Source organism: Phyllostomus discolor, chromosome 8 (assembly GCF_004126475.2).
Source record: "Phyllostomus discolor isolate MPI-MPIP mPhyDis1 chromosome 8, mPhyDis1.pri.v3, whole genome shotgun sequence".
Classification (NCBI taxonomy): domain Eukaryota; kingdom Metazoa; phylum Chordata; class Mammalia; order Chiroptera; family Phyllostomidae; genus Phyllostomus; species Phyllostomus discolor.
In genome coordinates this window covers 80,478,159-80,500,898 of record NC_040910.2, presented here as the reverse complement: position 1 = coordinate 80,500,898, position 22,740 = coordinate 80,478,159, and positions in this window count along the sequence as shown.

Here is a 22,740-nt window from a genome sequence, read left to right as displayed (position 1 = left end):
GATTAGGAGTATTGCTGGTTGAGTATTTATTTTGAGTTTAGATAATCCAAATCAATTTTGCTAATAGGGTCTTGATATTTTAAACTGAGAAGCTTAATTAGGGGGACTTAAAATAATATAGCTAACACAGTACTGGCTTGAACCTAACTGTGTCCATCACAGGGTTATGTAGACATGTCTTATGGTCATGCGGGTTGGGTGGTACAAGTAGGGGCTCCAAAGGGGTTGGATCTTGAGAGTCCATTTATGTGAGTTGTTGCAGAAGGAGCATGGCTGTTTGCCCACACAGAGGACAGGGTCTTGGGAGAGCAGTGTTTGAGCGCTAGGATTCGTGGGAAATGCTTGGAGCTGAACTGTGACTGAGAATGCTGAGTTGCAGACTTTGGCTTCTTTGAATGATGTACAGAGAGGTCACTCTCTTGGGACTATGCCTCCCTGGACCCCCCGCCCCCATGACCTAGTGTAACATGGCAAATGTTTTCCTGAACCACTGCATGGAGGCTGAGAACAACGTACCCAGATCCTGGAGGAGAGAGCTGCTGGGAGAGGATGGAGACTCTGAAACCCACAAGTGCACATTCCAGAGAGGATGGAGATCATTTGCATGCCGGCTTAGGAACAGATAAGGGTATAGGGAACTTCTGGGCACAGTTTTGGCTTATAGCCTTTTGGGGAGCAAGGGAAGTGCTGGGTCTCGTGGGAGAGGAAGACTCTGAGCAGGAGTGCTCTCAGTGCCCCCAGGTTGAAACCCTGTTAATAAAAACCAATTTCCTTCAACACTAATTGATGCTTCATGTGTCAAGGTGCCACATGGTTGAGGCGCAGTTTGCTCAGTTACAAGAACATCAGCATCACTCAGCATCCCAAGCCTCCTGGGCCGTCTTCATTTTGTTTCAAGCTGGCTTATTAGCTTCTGTGTTGTGTGACCTCGTTTTGTTCATAGTCTACACATTTAAATTCTGACAACACCTGTTTTTAATTATTTGAGCTGCTGATATCATACATAACCCAAAGCTTTGCTTGTCTTCTGGTCTTCCACAGGACTTTACTACTGTGATCTCTTATTGGGTCTCCCTGCTTCCACTGTTGCCCTACACTCCATTTTCAGCATAATAGCTGGGGGGAACTTTAAAAGATGGAAACCTCCTCTTTATAGTCGAATGTCTTCCCATCACCTGTAGCACACACCAAACTCCTCACCCTGGTCTATAAGCTCTGTGTGTTGTGGCCCTTGCTGATTTCTCTGACATCTCATTTTGGCTCCACTTTCTGTTTTCACTCCATTCACATGGATTTTCTTCATCAATCACCCCAAGCTCCTTCCCTCCTTGGAGCCTTTGTGGAAACTGGTCAAGCTGCCTGGCCTCCTCATGTCAGCTCCAATGCTACCTGTATTGCTAAGCCTCCCCGGATCTCTTTGTTTAAAGTGGTCTGCTCTTTGCTGAAGCTAATATCACATGACCGTGTTTTATTTTTTCATCGAATGGGTCATGATCTAGAATTTCCATGTTTCTGTATCTTGTTTGTTTGGTTATTGGCTATCTCCCTCCAATGCAATGGAAGCTTCACTGCAGCAGAGACCTCATCTGCCTCCTTCACTGTTGTATTGCCAGCTCCTAGAACAGTTTTGGAGACACAGAAGGTGCTCAATAAATACACATCGAAAGCAGGAATAAGTGATCCAGCCCCTTTGTCTGATCTCCCACTGTCTGCTTAGATGGCATGCCTACATTTGCTCCTCTGGCTCTGGTGGCGTCCCTCTCCACTTACACCTGTTTCTGGCAATTCTGATAAACTACTCAGAACAAGCCCATCCTTTGAATTTTCTCTAGCCCTGGAAGAGGAAAGCTCGTGGATGGCTGACTTTGTGCATTTAGATGTCAGTGAAACTATCACTTCCCATTCTACCTCCACTTGACTGTGCAGATAAATCTTTTCTATGAGCACTTTGCTCTGCCTTACTGCTCTCCGTATGTTGACCTGGTTCTCCAAGAGAGCAGACCTGCTTACTGGCAGCACCTGGACCTCCTATCCAAAGAGGCCACCACCAAAAAGATGCTGATTCTCTCTCCTAAGTTCCCATTTGAAAACTCCTGGGGAAAGACTTGCCTGGCTTGTGTTATATGTCCACCCTACACCAACCAGCTGTGGCAGGTGGACTAAGTGCCACAGCACAGGCTCACTGGGGCCACTCCCAAGTCTCAGGGCTGTTTCTGGAAAAGGGAGGCTTATTGTGAGCTGGGCATCTACCCCAATCTGTCCTGTACAGTAGCCTCCAACCTTGGATGATGGGACTCAGAGTGAATATCTGACCCAGACTGAGCCAGTAAGAAACTTTTTCTCAAAATTTTGAATAGTAAATGAGTGTAGAGCAAATCAACTTGAAGTGTAGTTTACATACAATAAAGCACACCCATTTCAAGTTCCATGAATTTTAACAAATATACGTATCCATGAAATTACCACCATGATTAAGTTATAGAATATTTTAATTACCCCCAAAAGTTCCCTTTGCAGCAAACTCCTTCACCACATACCCAGGCAATCACGCATCTAGTTCCTGCCACTGTAGATGACTTGGGCCTTTTCTAGAATTTCATATAAATGGAATCATATAGCACAGATTCCTATGTTCGGCCTCTATCATTCGGCACAATGTCTGTGAAAGTTATGCATGTTGTTGCATCTATCAGTAATTTGTAGAATGTTCAGTTTTGGTCACCAAGTAACAGCCCATCAATAGAGAAGAATGGAGCCAGGATGCCCAGGGAAGTAGAGAGGGAAGACCACGGAGTCTAGGAGGGATGGAGCGACTTTGGAGCCTGGTTCTAAAACAAAGGCTTTAAAAACAACTGCCACTATCAGAACATGCACAGTACCATCCCATTTATCAGAACAAAGGGAGAAAAACAAGCCCTTGCGTGAGTATATTTGTCTAGGCAAAGGCTGGAAAGATACACACCAACAGGTTAATTGTGGTTATCTCTGGGTGGTGGGAATATGGATGTTTAAAAATATTATTTTTGCTTATCTAAATTTTTAATTTTCTGTCCGTCATCCACAAGGATTATTTTTACTTTAAAAAAGTGTTTTTATTTTCAAATGTGCAGCTTTTAAAATCAGGCTGGGAAAATTCTCAAATGCTTAACATTTTTAAACAATGCGAAATGCTCCTAGTTATACTTCAAGCCTCTCATGTGGCAGTTCCAGTTCTGCTGCAGTTGTTAACAATGCAAAACTTGTGAAATGGGATAATTTCTGACTGATGACTCACTCGGCCCAGTTTTGCTGAAGGCCCTCAGAAGTCCTCACAAAGTCTGACTGTTCTACTTGTGGGCTAAAACCTTAATTCAACTGTCCTCCCCATCCTTGAGCCTGCAATCAAGTAGGGAAAAGTGTGCTTCCCATCATCCTCAAAATGTGAGTTGGCAGAAACACGTGGGAATGAGATTGGCGTGGCTGAAAAGATGCAGATTCCTGAGCTGCACCCCAGACAAACTGGCCCAGAGTCTCTGGGGGTGGAGTTCAGAATACGACCTCAAAACAACCCAGCTACACCATTCTGGTACACACGAATCTTTGAGAGTCAGTGTGTTTGTCTGTGACCAAATAAGGCTCAGTTCCTGCCCTGAAGAGGCCTCCCAGCACCCCCATCTCTAATCAGCTGATCTCCACCTCCATTCCCAGGACCAGTCACAAGGGTAGGAAGAAGAGAACATAACCGATATTTAACTAGTATTAATCCTGTTTGGTCTGAGATAACTATATGTCCTTTGCTTTTGCATGTTTAGTTTTGTCTCTCTTGGAGTCTGAGCACTGCCCTTGAATCTCAGGGCTTCACGGTGTCCTTGATGTCTGGGGACTCCTTATGTCTATTCTATTATGTCCTACTCAGGGGTGCCATTGTTTTTGCATTGCCTATCTCCTGGCTGACTCTGCTAATTTGATGACCACTCTCCAGCCTGAACCTTCTCTGTTTGTGCCTATAATCCTCCTGTGCCCCACCCATCCACCCCTACTCAGTCTTTGTTCTGTGCTGGTGACTGGGTCTATCTCTAGATGCAAGCCTGCTGACTGGGTCCCAAAAGGTGATGGGAATGAGACTGGCTGTAATGACTTAAGTTTCACTTGGGCTTACTTCTCTAACTGGAGGAATTACTGTCTTTTGCCATGTATAATGTGTACTTTTTGCCCAAATATCTGAGCAAAAAATAAGTATGTACATTATTATGCAGGGGCAGTATGAAATCCCATGTACTATGTGAATTCGAAGATTAGTGTGTGCCAGAATGGTGTAGCTGGGTTGTTTTCAGGTCGTATTCTGAACTCCACCCCCAGAGACTCTGGGCCAGTTTGTCTGGGGTGCAGCTCAGGAATCTGCATCTTTTCAGCCACGCCAATCTCATTCCCACGTGTTTCTGCCAACTCACATTTTGAGGATGATGGGAAGCACACTTTTCCCTACTTGATTGCAGGCTCAAGGATGGGGAGGACAGTTGAATTAAGGTTTTAGCCCACAAGCAGAACAGTCAGACTTTAGCCAGGGCTCGAGTTAGTCTTACGAGAGGATTTTCTGGGTGCTGCTTTATCTACACTTATCTTGTCCTTCTTTCTTTTTGAAGTTTTCACTGGTACATTCATTAACATTATCTTCTAGAGTGGAAATAACCAGTAGAAAACCAATGGTTTATTACTATAATGTTCATAACACATTTAATATCTAAACAATATTTGGTATTTTTTAAAAAGTCAACTCAATCAAAACTCACTGTTTCAGAATCAATAGCTTCTTTGACATCATAGTAACACTTAAATATGGTTAAAACTCAAATGCAGAAATTTGGTTGGTTGGATAACTTAATAAATGTTCAATTTTCTCAAATAGAATTACCACGAGCAAAATTTAGCTGTATTTTTTTCCCTACAGAAATATAGAGTACCAGAATTACCAATACTAGAGAGTTGTTAGAAAATTCAAAGCCCTAAGGTACAGCAGATAGTATTTTTCAAAGATGGCTACACAGGGAGAGGAGGTTATAAAGAACTAAATGGTAATGGGAAAAAAATACAATAGAGATAAATTTTTTTTAATTAAAAAAAAAGCTCTGGCTGGTGTGGTTCAGTGGATTGAGTGCTGGCCTGTGAACCAAAGGGTTGACAGTTGGATTCCCAGTCAGGGAACATGCCTGGGTTGTGAGCCAGGTCCCCAGGGAGGGGTGCTCTGGGAGGCAACCACACATTGATGTTTTTCTCCCTGCCCTTCCCTCTCTAAAAATAAAAAAAAAAGAAAGAAAGAAAACAAAGATGGCTACACAATATCTCCCAGCTCACATGCTCCTCTGCAATGTGACCATGCCCCTGCCTCTGTGAGAGGTATTGTTGGAGTCCCCTCTCCTTAAATCTGGGCTGGCCTTTGTGGCTTCTTGCACAACAGAATTTGGCAGAAGTGAAGCTTTGGGACTTTCAAGGACAGCTCATAGGAAGCCTTGCACTTTCACCCAGGTTTCTTGAAGTGCTTGCTCTGGGGAATGTCAGCCACCAAGTAAGAAATCTGACTGCCCTGAGACAGACATGTTGTGAGGAAGCACAGGCTAGGCGCGGAGAGAGATGGCGATGCTGCCCAACCCCCAGCCGGTTCCGCAGTCCCAGCCCAGGTTCTACACATGTGAGTAAAGTAACCACCTTGATCATGAGCTAACAAGGAAACCTAGGCATCTCTTAGACAGTTTTCCTGTTATTGTTCTTCCTAGTTAGAGATCTGTGTCAAAGGACACCACCATCGGCAATTGTAGCCTTGAAGAGAGTCCTGCATCTCTGTGCATGGCAAATTTTTTTCAGTTGAAGCATTTTTGTATGTGTTTCCTGCCCCTTCAAGGGCCTCTAGGCTGAGGGTCTCCAGGTTGGCTTGAGGGCAGGTGTTCCCACACATCCACGGCTGCTTGTCAGGGAGTTTCAGATGTGGATGGACACAATGGGTTGGAAACCGCCAGCCAGCTTTCTACAAGGACCCACCCTTGCCGTGGCCTTTCTAGAGTTCTCTGCTTTACCGTCAGGCATTTTGAATTCTGCTAAAGCTCGAACTGCAAAGTAGAGAAAGAGCTAAGCAAACACCCAGAAGAGAGTCTGCTGGACTAGAAAGATCCTTGGTACTCTAGTGAAGGTCGTGGGGAAGCTATCCTACAAAATGCAGCTGAGCCGGGCCAACCTCCTGCAAGACAGTTTTTAAGTGATTTCTTTCAGCCTTGTCTGACTTGAACTGTGAGGCTGTGCCTTGAGAATTCACTAGTGCCACAAATGAATAAGAGGATAATTATTTCCTGATTCAGAAATAACCACAGAGCGTTCTGGTATTTCTATTCCCACTGGTCTAACAGACAACTTTGCAAAGTAAAAGCCTCTTCCTGGTTAAACTGCTGTTGGTTGACAAGGTTGGACACTTTCAGGGAGAGGTGTTGTGACTCCTATTAGTAGCTTCATTCTTGTTTTGTTAATTACATCCTTTGGTAACTTTTTAAAAAAGATTTTTTAATTTATTTTTAGAGAGGGGAAGGGAGAGAAACAGAGGGAGAGAAACAACAATGTGTGGTTGCCTCTTACGTACTCCCTACCTAGTCCGCAACTCAGGCATGTGCCCTGACTGGAAATCGAAGCAGTGACCCTTTGGTTTGCAGGTTGGTGCTCAGTCCACTGAGCCACACCAGCCAGGGCAACGTCCTTTAGTAACTTTTTGAGGCAATAGGTGGGGGTAAGGGATGAGCTCAGTATTACTATTTGTCTCAATGGGGAATGTTGTTGAAAAGACCATACACACCCCTTGAAGGCCATCCCAGGACAGCAGAGAACACAGAAGAAAGCTCTTACTAAGCTTCAGTCCCAGCTCTTAACAGTGTCTGCTGGGAGGACTGTGGCAACAGAGGCCATCTCTAGCCAGCAATTTTTTGCCTTGGGGACTCGGCTGCTTAGAAAATCATGCAATAATGGAGAGGGAATGGAACTTCCTTAACAGTCACCTAAAACCAAATAATTTACTTAAACTTGACATACAAATGTGCTCACCTATGGGCCTACTCCTTGCTCTATCCATTGAAACTTTTGTTCATCACAAGGGAACGGTTGTGAGCGAGACCAATGGTGGTGCTGCCTTGGTTTTCCAAGCCTCCATCAACAAAGACAAGACTGACTTCTAAAAGGCACCAGTGTAAATATTTAAACATAATCACATAGCAAGCACACTGCCCTTCAGAAACACAGCTTGCCTTTGAAAAGAAAAGCCAGCCTAGTAAATCTAAGGCATCAGAGCAGAGAAAGATGTCCTCTTATGTCATGGTGAACCATAGCAGACACAAGGCACTGCTTATACAAAAGCAACCCAGTACCACAAATTAAACAGAAAACAATTTGCTGATTCATGATATCCTGGTTAAGAATTGTAAAGAGAGTTGGTTTTCATGAGCACAATGAAATAATTGCAGAAACATAATGGAGAAAGTGTTTGCTACCCTTTTGTTTTTCCCCAAGTGGAGATAAATGGAAACTGTGGCCATGGAAGAATCTGTAGGTTTCCTCTGAGAGCTTGCCTGTGCTTCCTCTGCTCACCCCCACTTAAATGAGACCACCCTTTTGCTCTCGTCTAAAGGAAGCAGGGCAGGCCAGCTAGCCCAGGAGCCCAGCTCTGGGTGTTAACTAATCCCGAAGGTGATCTTGGCATTTTCCTACTGAGACCCTTCCGGCAACTGTTCTGACCTTTGAGAGTAGGTGTCATGGGGAGACATACTAAGCTTCTGTGGAATATTTTAAAGATTATATATCAATATTTGAAGATATTCAGAAATTTTATTGGTAAACTGTTTTCTAGTTCATAGTGCAGTTATAGTTATATTTGCTATTTCATAATAAAATGAATTTGCCTATTCAATTTGACCCTTTTATTCATATGCACTCTTATAGGCACTGTAAATTGAAAAAATCATTAAAACGCTTCTAATTTTCAACTGCTTTTAACATAAATAAGGGCAAATTCAATGCCTTTGGAAGGTAAGCTTGTTAAATCTGTATACATCTAGCAGAAGTCCTTGCAGTTAATACTCCTCATACTCCAAAGTGTACAGCATAGGGATAAATGAAGACACTGGCTCTTATGGAAAATCTTGCTGAATCTAGAAAACCGGTACAGTAAAGAAATGGAGAGAATCCCCACTACCCATCCCTAACCAAACACAGGGGAATCCCCTATGGCACCCATTGTAAAAAGCAGAAACATTCTCAAAGATTTGGGGTCTGCAGAAATAGGAGTGCTCACAGAATAATTGAGGCAATACCCATAACATGAAAAGATGAACTAACTCACTGGGAACCTGGGCCACACAGCAGAGGCCTGCCAGAAGCTCTGCCCCTTCCTCAGAAAAAAAAAATAAAACCCCAAGGCAAGAAAAATGGGGCATATCTAAGAATCCAGCCCTTGCTGGTGTAGCTCAGTGGGCTGAGCACAGGCCTGACAATCGAAGCATTGCCGGTTCAATTCCCAGTCAGGGCACATGTCTGGGTTGCAGGCCATGTCCCCAGGAGGGCGTACGTGAGAGGCAACCATACACTGATGTTTCACTCCCCTTCTTTCTCCCTCCTTTCCCCTCTCTCTAAACATAAATAAATAAAATCTTTTTTTAAAAAAGAGTTTGGCCCTGGCCGGCATAGCTCAGTGGATTGAGCTCGGGCTGCGAACCAAAGTGTCGCAGGTTTGATTCCCAGTCAGGGCACATACCTGGGTTGCAGGCCATGACCCCCAGCAACCACACATTAATGTTTCTCTCTATCTCTTTATCCCCCCTTCCCTCTCTAAAAATAAATAAATAAAATCTTAAAAAAACCAAAAAACTTAAAAAAAATAAAAGAGAGTTTGTTTCATATATACTTGAAAAGAGGTCTGTGAAAGGAATTTGATAGTTCCTGTTTTTCAGCAGCAAAAACATTTAAAACTATTTTGAAAACTTCCTGTAATCTAAACATCTTATCTCTGTCTTCAGGACACAATGACTATAATTCTTTATTATCCAATTTTTATACTAAGTAGTGGACAGGGAGATGCCATTTTATAAGTTAGACTGATTTTCTTTATATAGTTTATGACTCTGCTTGCTTTTTGTGTTCGATATGAACAACTTTTGCTAAGTCCATTTTTTTAAAACATAGTTTATTTCTGAAGAGTTTTCCTTTAGTGGAGGTTTTAATGACCATCACATGGAAAAGGCTGGGGAGAAACACATGCAGTGCTTTAAAAAAAATTGAGGTCTTTTGCTCATATGCCATGTCATACAGTGGAAAAAATAACAAATTTCATTTATGAATAGCTTAGGAGAAAAAAAGGGAGACCTAGACTTAATCTATAATAAGAATTTAGGTATAGTATTTCTTTTCATATACCTTTCTCTGGGGAAAAAAAGTTACACTAAGTGAAAACAGTCTGTTCACCCAAAAACATTAAATTATTTGGCGTCATAAAGCACTTTTCTGAATACTCAAAACATAATATGTGTCCAGCTTCACCACTGTCTACTGAACAGTATGCATTGTTTTTGCTTGTTAAACAATATAAACAGCAATTTTTATATTCCATTCTGATAATGAGACAGAAACTTAAGCCTACCTACTTAAAAAAAATTTTACTTAAATGCCAAGAGGTAAAAATAAATGCAGACTGCTAGATAGATGATTTATCTGAAAGCCTTTTGTTTGTTTTCATTTAAATAAAATGCTGATGGAAATAAAAGGGCTTTGAATTAGAAGCCTATCCCTGCTACATTTTACTGGCAATACAATTTCAGAAACCTTGGCTTATCCAGCAGTTACCTTAATTTGGATAAAGTAAAAAGGAGCTGGGCAAAGATTCCTGATGAAGGGCTTTTAGGTAGTTTCCAGAGATTAAATACAACCATTGTTCTTTTTTTCTGTTACAAGCAATTTTCCCCACATAGTCCCAGGAATGTGAGATGACCTTGCCATTGTTCTCTCTCTCTCTTTCTCTCTCTCTCTCTCATGAGAGAGTTTATTTCAGCCAAACTGATGACATGTGCCAAGGAGCAAGATCTCAAATGTCCATTGTTCCCTTGGTAAAGAGGCATGACGGACATTTGAATCCTGAACTATTTTCTTATAATAATAATAAACATATGTATGGGTGCCAAATTGAAAGGGGTCAGGCTGTGGTGGCTTTGCGATGTATCAACCTGGCTAGGCTGAACTACACTTTCCAGAATCCCCCCTGTGTGTGTTTCTGGCTAGGGCGGACTACAAGACACAGTCTTACACCGGGTCAGGCCTCGGAAGTGAGGCTGCAGTTGCTTTGTGGTTCACCTTACTGCTTGTCCTGCTGGCAAGGGAGCGAGACTGGACCTACAACTGCTCCACTTTCCCCCAAATCCTCCTCCACTTTCCCAGCTCCTGGGCTGGATACGTGATAAAACGGGACAGCGTCTCCGGCAGGACACCTATACCGTCCAGTCAGAGGGCCTGAGAACTGACGTGGTTTCACTCTGTCCACCTGTGTTCTAACTCACACTCGAAGGTTCCAGCCGATACTTGCTTTTCCCCACTTCACATCTATTTTCCCTTCTAGGCTACCTTGTTGGAAGTCTTCAAGCTATAGGATTAGGTGTGAAGACAGCAGCTTTACAGCAACTTCTTAAACAGTTCCCACAACTGTGTAAGATTAGGTATGGTATATATTATACATGACACATACACACAGTTCCTTATGGGTTCTGCCTCTGTAATTGAATCCTGACTGATTATACAGGATCTGACACAAATAACGCCCATTTTTATTAAAAAATCTTAAGTAATTCTGTAACATAACAATATCATACCCAAGCACACCATATGGCATTTTAAGTGAAATGTTCAAATTGAGACTATAAATTATTACACCCATGTTATCACCCCACCAACCACACTCAAGCAGGCCTTACTTCCTCCAGGCCCTGTATTATATTGATTTTATAGTTGGATAAATATATTATCTTCTTTGGGTTTGCACTTATAAAAACTTCATTGTTCAGAATGGTATATTGTAGGTTGGTTATGTCAATTTTGTACTTACTAACTAACTAAAATCAAACTCAATATCTGAATTTTGAAAAACAATAAATTTGATCAGATTAATAGCTTGTCCACATCTTTCAGCTTTTCACAATTGCCTAACTTATAAAATTGCTATGTGACAAAGTAAAAGGAGATAATACACACATCCTTCCTAGAAATATGGAGGTAAATGTCAGAAGAGATCAATTTAACCAGGTTGCCTCTGAGTGGCAGGAAGTAATGATGAAATGAAAGCTGTGGGCATCAGGGGCCTTTGCTTTTGGTATGTCTTTTTTAAAGCATTATTTGAATTCCTGAGCTGGTTGCATGGAATAATTTAATAAAAATAAACATTGGTTACAAGACAATTTTAATAAAAAGCAAGTCCATGCCACCTATTTGTAATAGGGCAGGTGATAAGCAAGGAAATAGGAAAAGTTGTCCTTTGAGTTAGACAATAGAATTTAGTTCTGGAGAGATTACAATAGAGGTTGACAGGAAGGTCAAGTTTGGGGAGGAACATGAAACAGTAAGGTTTAAAGGGATAAGAAAGTGAGCTCTTCCTTCTGTGAGTCATTTGCTACAAAAAGAAAATCTTGGCAACATATTCTCAGGCTTCTCTTTCCTCCCCACCTCTCTGGCTGCTTTTATCTACATCTCGTGTACTAAATGAATCCAAACCTAAGAAGCTATCGAAACAAAATAACACAGTGAAGCAGCTCTTTCAGAGCTAAGTTTCCTGGACTTCGAGTCTGGAATGCTGGACTGGTATAGTAAAAGCTTTACACAATAATTTTCACTTAAAAAAGCTTTGATTCATCATGTGTTTTGATCATATTTTAGCCTCTTTCATTTCCTTTTCATGACTCAAGCATTTGGATTTCAATTCCTTGCCAATTCTTCTACATCCCCAATTTGACCTTCCTCTCAGTATTAATTTGTTTCACCCAGCTTCATATACAGAAACATGTTTAAGAATATCAAGACTAATTTAAGTCAAGGCAATGGTGACAAAAGTTAGATAGTTAATCCTTTAGCAGTGCTTCCCCAGCCTACCCCAAAGTAGATGGATGGAAAGTTTTTAAAAAGAGAAAAAAGACGAGGTTGGGAGGAAAAGAACAAAAAAGATGTAAGGGCAAGTTCTGGGGAAAATGGTTCTACGTTGGCAGGAGAAAAGCAAATCGCATATTCAGCAGCTTCACCAGTCCCATTTCAAAGCGATAACACAGGCACTATCTTACTAGTTCACTGATGCTCACTTTAGAACTGCCTGCTTCTCCACGATTTGCAGCATATTCCTCAAATCATTTGGTAATTCCAGCTACATAAATTTCTAATGAATCCAGTGAAGCCTGAAAGCTGAATGAAAAGTGTTCTGATGCCTTCATACATAGTTTTTCCTTCTAGAGATGTAGAACATGTCAGAGATACTCTCTCTTATTCACCAAGCATTTCTATGACAGCAATGGAAGGCTGTGCACCCTAAGTCATGTGAACTGTCGGGAAGAGAGACTAAATTCCAGGCTTCAAGTTCTGGACTTTTTCTACCTCCTCTCTCCAGACTCAGTGGTGTGCTTTCCAGACGTGGTTCCTTCTGACCGATGATTGTTCTTCCTAATTCCTAACTCCCCAAAGAATCTCTCTTGGAGAGCTTCCTTCAGGTTGGTTTTATTCTGGTCACCAATCCCTTTGGGTACAATTCCTCAACAAATTCCTTAACAAGTTACAAATTCATTTGACACTTTTTCTTCCTGACTTCTCATCAAAGAGTTGCTGCCTTGGCTTCATGGTCACATTTGCAGGTTCTTTTGGAACCCCAGACCCGAAGACAAGCTCATTCGTGGGACTACATACTTTCTCAATGCCTTCTCACCTACCTTCTAAAGGCATTTGTTTAAAACCCCTTTTGGTTTGAAATCACTTTTTTCCCAGAGATCAAGTCAAGTGGTTGGCAAACAATGAAAGGTTTTGACTGTTGTCTTTGCAGCTGACTCAAGGACAGCACTTGGCTTTGCCCTATGACTCTGAAATAATTTCTTTGTGCCTTCAAACTACATGTTGGTAAAATTGGAATCTCTCCAATGGCAGAATAATTACTGGCTTTAAAATATTACAAGACATTGATAAGAGAGCAAGTCCCAGCTTTTTGGAATTGTGTGTGTGTGTGTGTGTGTGTGTGTGTACTAGACTATGTTGAGGGTGGAATGAATGGTAGATAGACTGTCCAAAATCAGTGACTGCATCAGAAAAGCCATTGAGAAATAAGAGGATATGTTGCTTTCTGATTCCTCATGTGACATGGGTCCATTAACTTTGTGGTATATTTCAATAAACAGAATGAAAGACATTCAGAAGTATTCCCCAGATGTTCCACAAAACTCATGTGGTAAAATATACCACTCAGTGGGCCATGAAGACAGCAGTGCCGTGGCTTCAGCAACATGAGGACTCTGGGGCAGGGACAGCCACGGAGGTTGCATGAGGCCGTGGCCGTGAAGGACCTGCTGACACGTGAGAAGACGATCATGTTCTCCAGGGCATCGGACTGCTGGAGGAGTGTTGGGAACTGCCCTGCCTGGTATCAGAGGCTGTAACCCCGCCAAGGCTAAAGCTGAGGGAGTGGCCTTGGACCATAAGCCAGCAAGGAGACAAAGGCTTATCTCCCTCGCAGGAGCGCTGCTTCTGTTGCTTCATTCATAACTGAACCCCAAAGTTTGGTCGGTTAGCCAATGACGGGTAAGATTCCCCAAGCGGGGGATGACCTAAGACAGGCACGATCACATGGGAGGCCCCCAAGAAAGACTTTGGGGGCTACAGCAAAAGGGGGTGATGGACCCTTGCCCCTCGGCTTTGACATAGCTTGAGTCCTCATCATCTGGGAGAAAATCTCCTTATCTCTCGGCTGCCTCGCTTCCCTTGCTCCACCTAAGCCTGAAACAATGACAGGGTGGTACAGCTCTGTGCTGAAAAGGGCGGGTTCCCTGGGTGATCAGGCCTAAGAAAGAATATGTAAAATCCTGTGAAACCTGCTTTGTTTAGAATGCTCTCAGTTGAATGAGAGGGGTCCAAGGAGGAAGTTAGTTTGTTCTTTAAAATCTTACAGCTGTTTGACCCTGACTCAGAATAGGCCCTCAGACTTCCTTGTTATTTATTGTTTGATCCTTACTTCCTAGCAATGAGTAATGAGCTTTTACCTGAATTCTTATTCAAACAAAACCAATAAAAATCCTCTCTGGAGGGGGAACGGGGCGCTCTCCCCACCAGGGAGGGTGGCCAAGGCGCTCCCCACACGAGAAGTGGCCCTGCAGTCCCCCACAGGACCTGGTTGTCTCTGTGTACGTTTTTCTCGCGTGTTGGCGAACCTCCGCAGCCGAGATGGATACTGCTGGCGGGTATCCATCCACAGAGGAACCGTTGTCCAAAGGGAGCAGAAAGGAGCAAGAAGGCACTGTTTCCTAGCTGGTTGAGGGCACTGCTCTCAGCTCGAGGGCTTGAAAAGGCCATAAGATATACACAGAGCTGCTGCCGGCAGTTAAGCCAGGCTAAGGAGTGGAAGAAAGGAGAAAAGGGTCTCTGTTCTTCCTTTGTCATCTCCTGTCCCCTCACTCTGCACCATCCCTATCTCTGTCCCCCCACACTTTGCTCTTCAGCCCCCACGTCCCTCAATTCCTGGTCACTAAGAGCCCTTCCCTCTCCTCACATTTTGACCCTTTTGGTCTCTTTTTAATGACCTTCCTTCAAGCAGTTTGCCCTCAGGGTCCCCTCCCCTCCCCACCAAAACCCTTCCTAATGAGAATTAGGAGATAGCCAAGTCAAATGATTAATCAATTATTTCTCAGCATGGATTATTTCTACCTATGGGAAAAAATTAGTCTAGTTTATGTTGATTCTTAACAGCATTAATTTTGGAATTTTAATTTTTAAATCCAATGTCTTAAATTTCCCCACTGCTCTAATAATGTAACAGTCTGATGCAATGTAAAATAAGGGCCAAGTGGTACTTATGCAGGTACTTGTACCAGGGAAAAGAGATGGAACGAGAGGCCTGCCGCGTGAATGCACTGGGGCCCTGCGTGAGGCGATAAGAAAACTAAGGAGACCTATGACTGGGCAAAAAGGGGTAAACATTATGGCACAGGATCCTTTGGTCTTTAGGTCAGTATAATGCTTCAATTTGATGGAAAATCACCCTAACTAACACCCAGGTCTCCAAATTGATAACTTCATGGTGTCAATGAAACACTTGAGCTTAAGAAACCAGGAAGAGGAATTTGAATCCTGGCTCTGCTTCTTACTAGAAGTGTGTGCATTTGCACAAGTGGGGCCACATTTGCTGGGAGGATTCGATGAGCTAACGTGGCAAGGGCCAGAGTTAAATGAAGGCTAGCCTTCTCCCTACCCTCTCCAGCCCTTTGCTTGACAGTTGGAGCAAACCTGGACTGCGCAACTCCTGGATTCCCAGATCACACCAAGAGACAAAGGAAAGTGGTCAAATCTTTATCAGGAATTTAAACTCCTAGTGTATTTCCCCCCTGGCTCAGTCATCTGATCACTGCTGGTGTAATTCTCAAAACCCCTCTGGAACTCAGTTCATTCCTCAGTGAGATAGGGTGATAACAATCTGTGGTCTTAAGACACAGGTTAGATAAGAGACAATTCATGCTTATAAAATACAATATTACCCAAAGATAAAAATTCAGAGTCAAAGCCCAGTTCCAGTAAATGCCATTATTGGGTAGGGCGGTGTTCTCCAAAATGTGGGGCGTGGCTGCTGGTGGTGCACAGAATGATTCTAGGTAGAAACCAGCTGCAGCACAGGAGGACACAAGATACATAGAAGGTCATTGCCTTTTGCGATGGTCTTGGATCACATCAAGAAGAAATTTTCATTTTTGGGTCTCTGACGCTTGCTTATTTCTCTCTTTAAAAAGAGAGTAAGCCTCAGGCTCCACGCCTCCAGCAAGAGGAGTAATTAGGTGAAATTTAGAAATTATTTCCCAAGTTTTAAGTTTGACATTTATCTTCTTATTATACCAAATAATACTGGTTTTCCATTTACGAAATTGGTAAACATTTTTCTTCTTAAAGTTTTAAAATACATTACATATTATAAAGTTTTAAGTTTTAAAATGAGTTAACAAATAAAAATATCAAGTAAGTACTAATACAGTGTGGGTTCAGGCAGAGGGAAAAGACAATCTGCCAATAACTGAAGTTCAGGAAATAACGCATGGATGGGGAGTCAGAGTACCTGGATGCTGGTCACGCCTCTGGTAGTAACTTACTGTGTGATTTTGTTGAAGTTGCTCGAACATCTCTGAGTCCCAGCATCTTCAAATGGAAACTAACAGGGTTTGCTTAGGTGGCCTCCAGGGAGCCTTCTGGTTCTGATATAACGTGAAGCAGATGATGAGGGCATTTTCTGTGGAACGTTTTGGCTAGGAATCAATGGCTCTGTTTTTTTACCCTATTTTCTCTCCATACCCACTCCCTTCAGGCATTTTGACATTTAATCCAGAAGAAATATGGATATCCTTTTTATTAATATTTATAAATTTAGCTAGTACATATGTTATTCCCAAAATGCAAACTGAAGGGAGGAATTCCTTTTTTTAAAAAATTCACTCAAGTTTGTTTCTCTTTATTCATTGAAGTACTCTTTTTTTAAAAGATGTTATTTATTTATTTTTAAAGAGGGAAGGGAGGGAGAAAGAGAGAGAGAGAGAGAGAGAGAGAAACATCAATGTGCGGTTGCTGGGGGTCAGGGCCTGCAACCCAGGCATGTACCCTGACTGGGAATCGAACCTGTGACACTTTGGTTCGTAGCTCACGCTCAATCCACTGAGCTATGCCAGCCAGGGCTGGGAGGAATTCTTTGTAATGGAAAGAATACTGGATTTTGAGGGAGATGACATTCATTCTGGCCCTAGCTTTGCCATTTACTGACAATGTGATTTTAGGTTAACTTTAAATTCCCTTTAGCATTAAAATTCTATGAAATGCAAATGAGCCTGTAAAAAGGAAATAGTTTAGCTGAGAATTCACTTCCTTTCCTTTCTAACTGAGATATTTACCATCACACAGCAATATGGCTCCAAGGTGAAAGAAGATCTTCATTTTAACCCTCACTTTGATACTAGCATGGCATTAGGCAATTAATAAACACTTAATGAATAAATACAGAGTGGCTCCTCATGAACATGAGGCCAAGAAGAACCACATTTGTCAGGAAAGAACTTAATTCACAGGCAGTTGATTGAACACCTAGTATTTGGCAGCTATATTTGCCAGGCATGGTATTTTTTTATTGTTCATAAAGAGCAAAATAAAACCTTTTACTACAGTATGGATGGACCTGGAGAGCATTATGCTAAGTGAAATAAGCCAGTTAGTGAAAGACAGGTACCATACGGTGTCACTGATATTTGGAACTTAATGAACATGACAAACTAACGCACAAAATGGAAACAGCGGTGCAGGTACATGGAACAGGCTGACAGCTGTAGCAGCAGAGAGATGGAGACCCAAAGAAAGAAGATGAAGGGATGAACCAAAGAACATATACGCAAGACCCATGGATGGGGGTAACGTCATTAATGGTGATGGCCTGAGTGGGGAACGCAGGGGCTGGGTGGAGATGGGAAAAGGGGGAAACGTGAGGGCAAATATAATAGCATAAACAATTTTTAAAAAATGAAAAAAAAGACGTGACCTCTGTCTTCCATTAACTTCCGACCTTTTGGGGGAGATGGCACATATACAAATAACTACATTGAACTAAAAGAACTAGAGTGCAACAGGAAAAGTGCTAAGCTTCCTGTGAGCAGAACTGTGCCTCTCCTCATTCTTCCACTAACTAGTCGCGTGACTGTGAGAAAGGCATAGTACAATCGAAATCAGTTTCATCACCTGTGAAGTAAGTTTACACTGTATGTTCTCCAAGGTTCCTTTCAGCTATGAGTCTGAAAATGATTCTACACCTCTGAGAAATTAGTTTAAATGCTTAGTCTTGAAGAGTTTCAACTATATACTGGAAGTGATCTTTTCAATACATGTATTTTTCCATGTAAAACTAGTAAGCAAAGACACTAATATGTTTTTTATTGGCTTCAATTTACGAGTGCCTCAATCTTTGAATTCTCCTGTTAGTAAACTTTCTAATTTGATTTCTCTCTGTTTTTGTAAAGGTAGTCATAGGAACACTTGCTTTCTGAATTAACCTCAAACACCCTATTAGGAAGTTAGATGAAAGATACAAGTTAATTCCACTCAACAAACATTTATTGAACATTAATTATTGCAAAGCCCTAAGAATGATTCCAAGATAAAGAAAGGTCATGGCTCTTAGGAACCTACAACTGAATAGAGAAAAGGAAACATTTGCATTATGTCAAGGGTATTTATTTTTTTTAAGATTTTATTTATTTATTTTTAGAGAGAGAAGGGAGGGAGAAAGAGAGAGAGAGAGGAACATCAATGTGCAGTTGCTGGGGGCAGTGGCCTGCAACCCAGGCATGTGCCCTGACTGGGAATTGAACCTGTGACACTTTGGTTTGAAATCTGCACTCAATCCACTGAGCTACGCCAGCCAGGACTAGGGTATTTATTTCATAGAAAGGAAAAAACAAATTCAGAAAGCAAAGTAATAAGCAAGATATAAAAGAAATAATGTGGAGGAGTGCTGGAAATAGGTCAAATTCTTCAGCCTAAAAAAAGCTATGACCTATAAATTAGCACGTAAAGGCATCAATAGGAAGATCTCGCATGCAAGCCCATTTTACACAAGGACAAGATGGGCCAGTGGGAGCCGGAAGTTCGGAAGTTCAAGTCGAGTGGAGGTGGCCCGTGAGCTGTCCCCAGGAATCTCTGGGGCCCCTGGAGAAAGATTCCAATTCCACCCAATGTGGTTGCCCTTCCTACCCGCCTCACCCTCAAGGGAGAAAGAGCTGACCAAAAAGTCAGGCAACAGGAAGCATTTCCCAAACAAGAAACAAAATAATAAAGGAGGAGGCCAAGTAAGAGAAATCTTTGCATTTTGTGTAGCATGTGGAGAGGATCATTTTCTCTTCCCTCATAATCTCTGTAGAGTGGTCACAGATAAAAACATGCAAAAAAAATTCAAAGCTGAGAAAAATGATTGATAGGAGGAAAATCCCCATTATAGTGTGGAATATTCCATTTTGTACAGACTTCTCCTGAAGGTCAAGGACTGAACTAAAGGACTCAGCCAGCACGTGAGTGCCCTGCATTTCCAGATAAGGAGAGGAAGGGGATGGAGCTGGGTTAGCTCAGCAACCAGTGCAGGGAAGCAGTCCTGCAGAGCGCTGGAGACAGGGGTCTCTTGCCTACTCCTCCAGATATGATAATTTTGATAATTTTCCGTGAGCTGCCAGGGGCATTCTGACTCAGAGAAGCCGAAAGAAACATCTAGACTGGCTGCACCATTTTCCACACTTTTGAACAATTTTGGGTATAGTTGTAAACTAAGATCAAATTATACATCTTTGAAAACCCAGTGCTAATATTCTGCTCACACCACACTCTTAAACCACCCACAAAATATGTGAAATCAGGAAGAAAAGTGAAAAATAAGGTAGGGTAGAAGTAGACATTTCATTCCCAGCAAGACCACCATGGACAAAAAAGGTGGCCACCAGAATTTTTCTCTGGGCCCTATTATTTTTCCATCATGTTTCAGAATTATAAACGTTATCCACTACTGTTTATTTTTAATTATTTTCAATATTTTTAAAAATTTACTTATTTTATTAGAGAGGAGGAAAGAGAAGGAGAGAACCTTGATGTGAGAGAAACATCAGTCAGTTGTGCCTCTCCTCTGAGCCCCAGCTGGGACTGCATCTGCAACCCAAGCATGTGCCCTGACTGGGAATGGAACCAGTGATCTTTTGCTTTGCAGGATGAGCCACACCGGCCAGGGCTCTGTGACTCTTTATTAATGAACATGTTTATGTGTCTAAATTATGCTTGTCCAGCTAAATCCTGAGCAAATTCTATACTCTTCAATCTAGAATCCCAGACTTAACTCCACAAATCCGTGATTAGAAACTCCAGCCCTTGTACCCAAGCCCTGAATAATTCTGGATGAATTGCTAGGCTTTGCCTGTGACTTAGCCTGGGAGGAGATGTGGTAACAATAATAGCAGAGAGGTCCAAAAAGCAAAAACAAACACCAAAGAAGCAACTCTCCTATTGCTTAAGCCATGTGGGCTTTCCAGGCTATTACTAACTTTTGTCTGTTTGTTTGGCTTGGTGAATAAAGTAAAAAACAAAAACCCAAAAAACAAAAACTATGGCAATCTTTTTCATCTTTGAAACTGAACCACATTAGGGAACAATAAAATATTTGGCACTTTGGATGTTGTGGCTTTTTTTTTCTAGTGGTGGTGGTACTGGCTTCAAACCCATCTTGCAAAATGTATGTTTTTTAAAAAATCTTACTCATGTTTGGTTATTGTTTTAAATAAACATTGCTTTCTTTTAGTTATAGGAAGGGGACACTGTATCTCACCAAAACATAGGTTAAGAAATTAGATCCTACAGGAATTCTCTTTAGATATTTGTTTGTAACTTCAGAGACCCATATAGTCCTAACAGCAACTGAGTTCCACTTGAATTTCTCTAACTTTTAGTGAATATTGATTCTCCCAAAAAAGGGCCATGGTTGTGAACTGAAGCATTCATGATATCAAAGGAAATATACCTACAATGTCCATGTGAGTAATGAAAAGTTAATTACAGGAGATGCCCACCTTTCTGAGCCACTATTATGTATTCTGGGGGAGGAAAGGAAGTTCACCTCCAAATGAAGTTAAGAATAATGTACAGATTTCTTTTCTAGAATAATGTGGCGAAAAGGTTTTTTTTAATCAATATAGGAAAATATTATTTTATAATATAAAAGAAAAAAGGCAAGACAAATTTTTATATTGTGATCTACTCTCAAATGCTAATTATTTTCACACAAATGGTTATATTTTCCTTGAACAAAAGATTTTAATCATTATTGCTCCCCTTCTCTTATGCTTAAGTACCTCCCTGCCAGTGTAAGAAAATGGTACAGGAAAAAAACCACCCTTAAGAGATATAACTACATGAAATGCCAGACTATTAATACAATATTTTGTTGAGATGTGAAGAAATGGAATATAAGGGACAATTTTTTAAAAAAATTGTATGTCAAAGCCCTGGCTGGTGTAGCTCAGTGGATTGAGCGCGGGCTGGGAACCAAAGTGTCCCAGGTTCCATTCCCAGCCAGGGTACATTCCTGGGTTGCAGGCCATAACCCCCAGCAACCGCACATTGATGTTTCTCTCTCTCTCTCTCTCTCCCTCTCTCCCTTCCCTCTCTAAAAATAAATAAATAAAATCTTTAAAAAAATTTGTATGTCAAGATAGCAAATGTTGGTTTGAAAATTTTTTTAATAATAATGGATTGATTACACTTTTTAAAAAATTTATTAATTTTTTTAGAGAGGGAAGGGGAGGGAGGGAGAGAGAGAGAGAGAGAGAGAGAAGAGAGAGAAACATCAATGTGCAGTTGCTGGGGGCCGTGGCCCGCAATCCAGGCATGTGCCCTGGCTGGGAATCGAACCTGCGATGCTTTGGTTCCCAGCCTGCACTCAGTCCACTGAGCTACGCCAGCCAGGGCTGGTTTGAAATTTTCAAATAAATATCTACATAAAAATTATAAGTAAATTAGCCTTCGATAAGTACACAGCAGCACTGTTTTCTGAACAAGAATGAGATTCAAAGAACAGATTTTTAGTCATGGGGTCAGCTTTGTTTTGGAAATGAGTATGTACCAGATCTTTATTATTTTGATTATACATATATTTAACACTATTTTTATAGCTCTTTGTCAATCCCTTATTTTTTATGAGAACTTGAGCTTTCAATTTTGAAGTTACCTGGGATTACTATATATAAAAATAATATCTAACATATACCTGACACTTAGTATCTGACATTGTGTCAGACCCTGTTCTAAATGCTTTTTTATATTAACTCAATCCTTAAAACTATGAAGTAGGTATTATTACTATCCTTATATTATAGATGAGAAGACCAAAGCATAGTGAGCTAAATAATTTGCTCAAGGACACACAGCTGGTTAATTGTCAAGGCTAGAAGGAAATACACCAGGGTGCTTTTTCTCAATGTATGGGGTTATAAAGGATTGTTAAGAAAGACGACATGAAAATATCTTGAACTCAGGACAGTGGCAGCTGAGTTGGAAAAGAGAGGACAGACCCCAGAACAGTTTAAGAGAAAATAGTGGCAGAGCTTGTGGATGGACTGATTCCTAGTGGGGTTGAGAGAGAGAGAGGGGAGTCTAAGAACAAACACTCCAGCCTCTGGCTTGGCGGACTGACCCGGTGAGCATGATCACTAAGGTAGGGAATATAGAAGACTGGAGCAGTTTTGGGAGGGAAGAGGATATGCCCAGTTTTGACATGTTGAGCTTCACTGAGAAGTATTTAAATATGTAAATTAAAGCTCAAGAAAGAAGTCAGGTCTGGATTTGGGAGTCCTCACACACAGCTGGTAGTTAAACCCGAAAGAGAGCTTGCCATAAATCAGGGAGAGCATGGAAGCAGAGAAAAAGCTGTGGGCCAAGGATTAAACTTTGGAGAATTTCAACTTTATG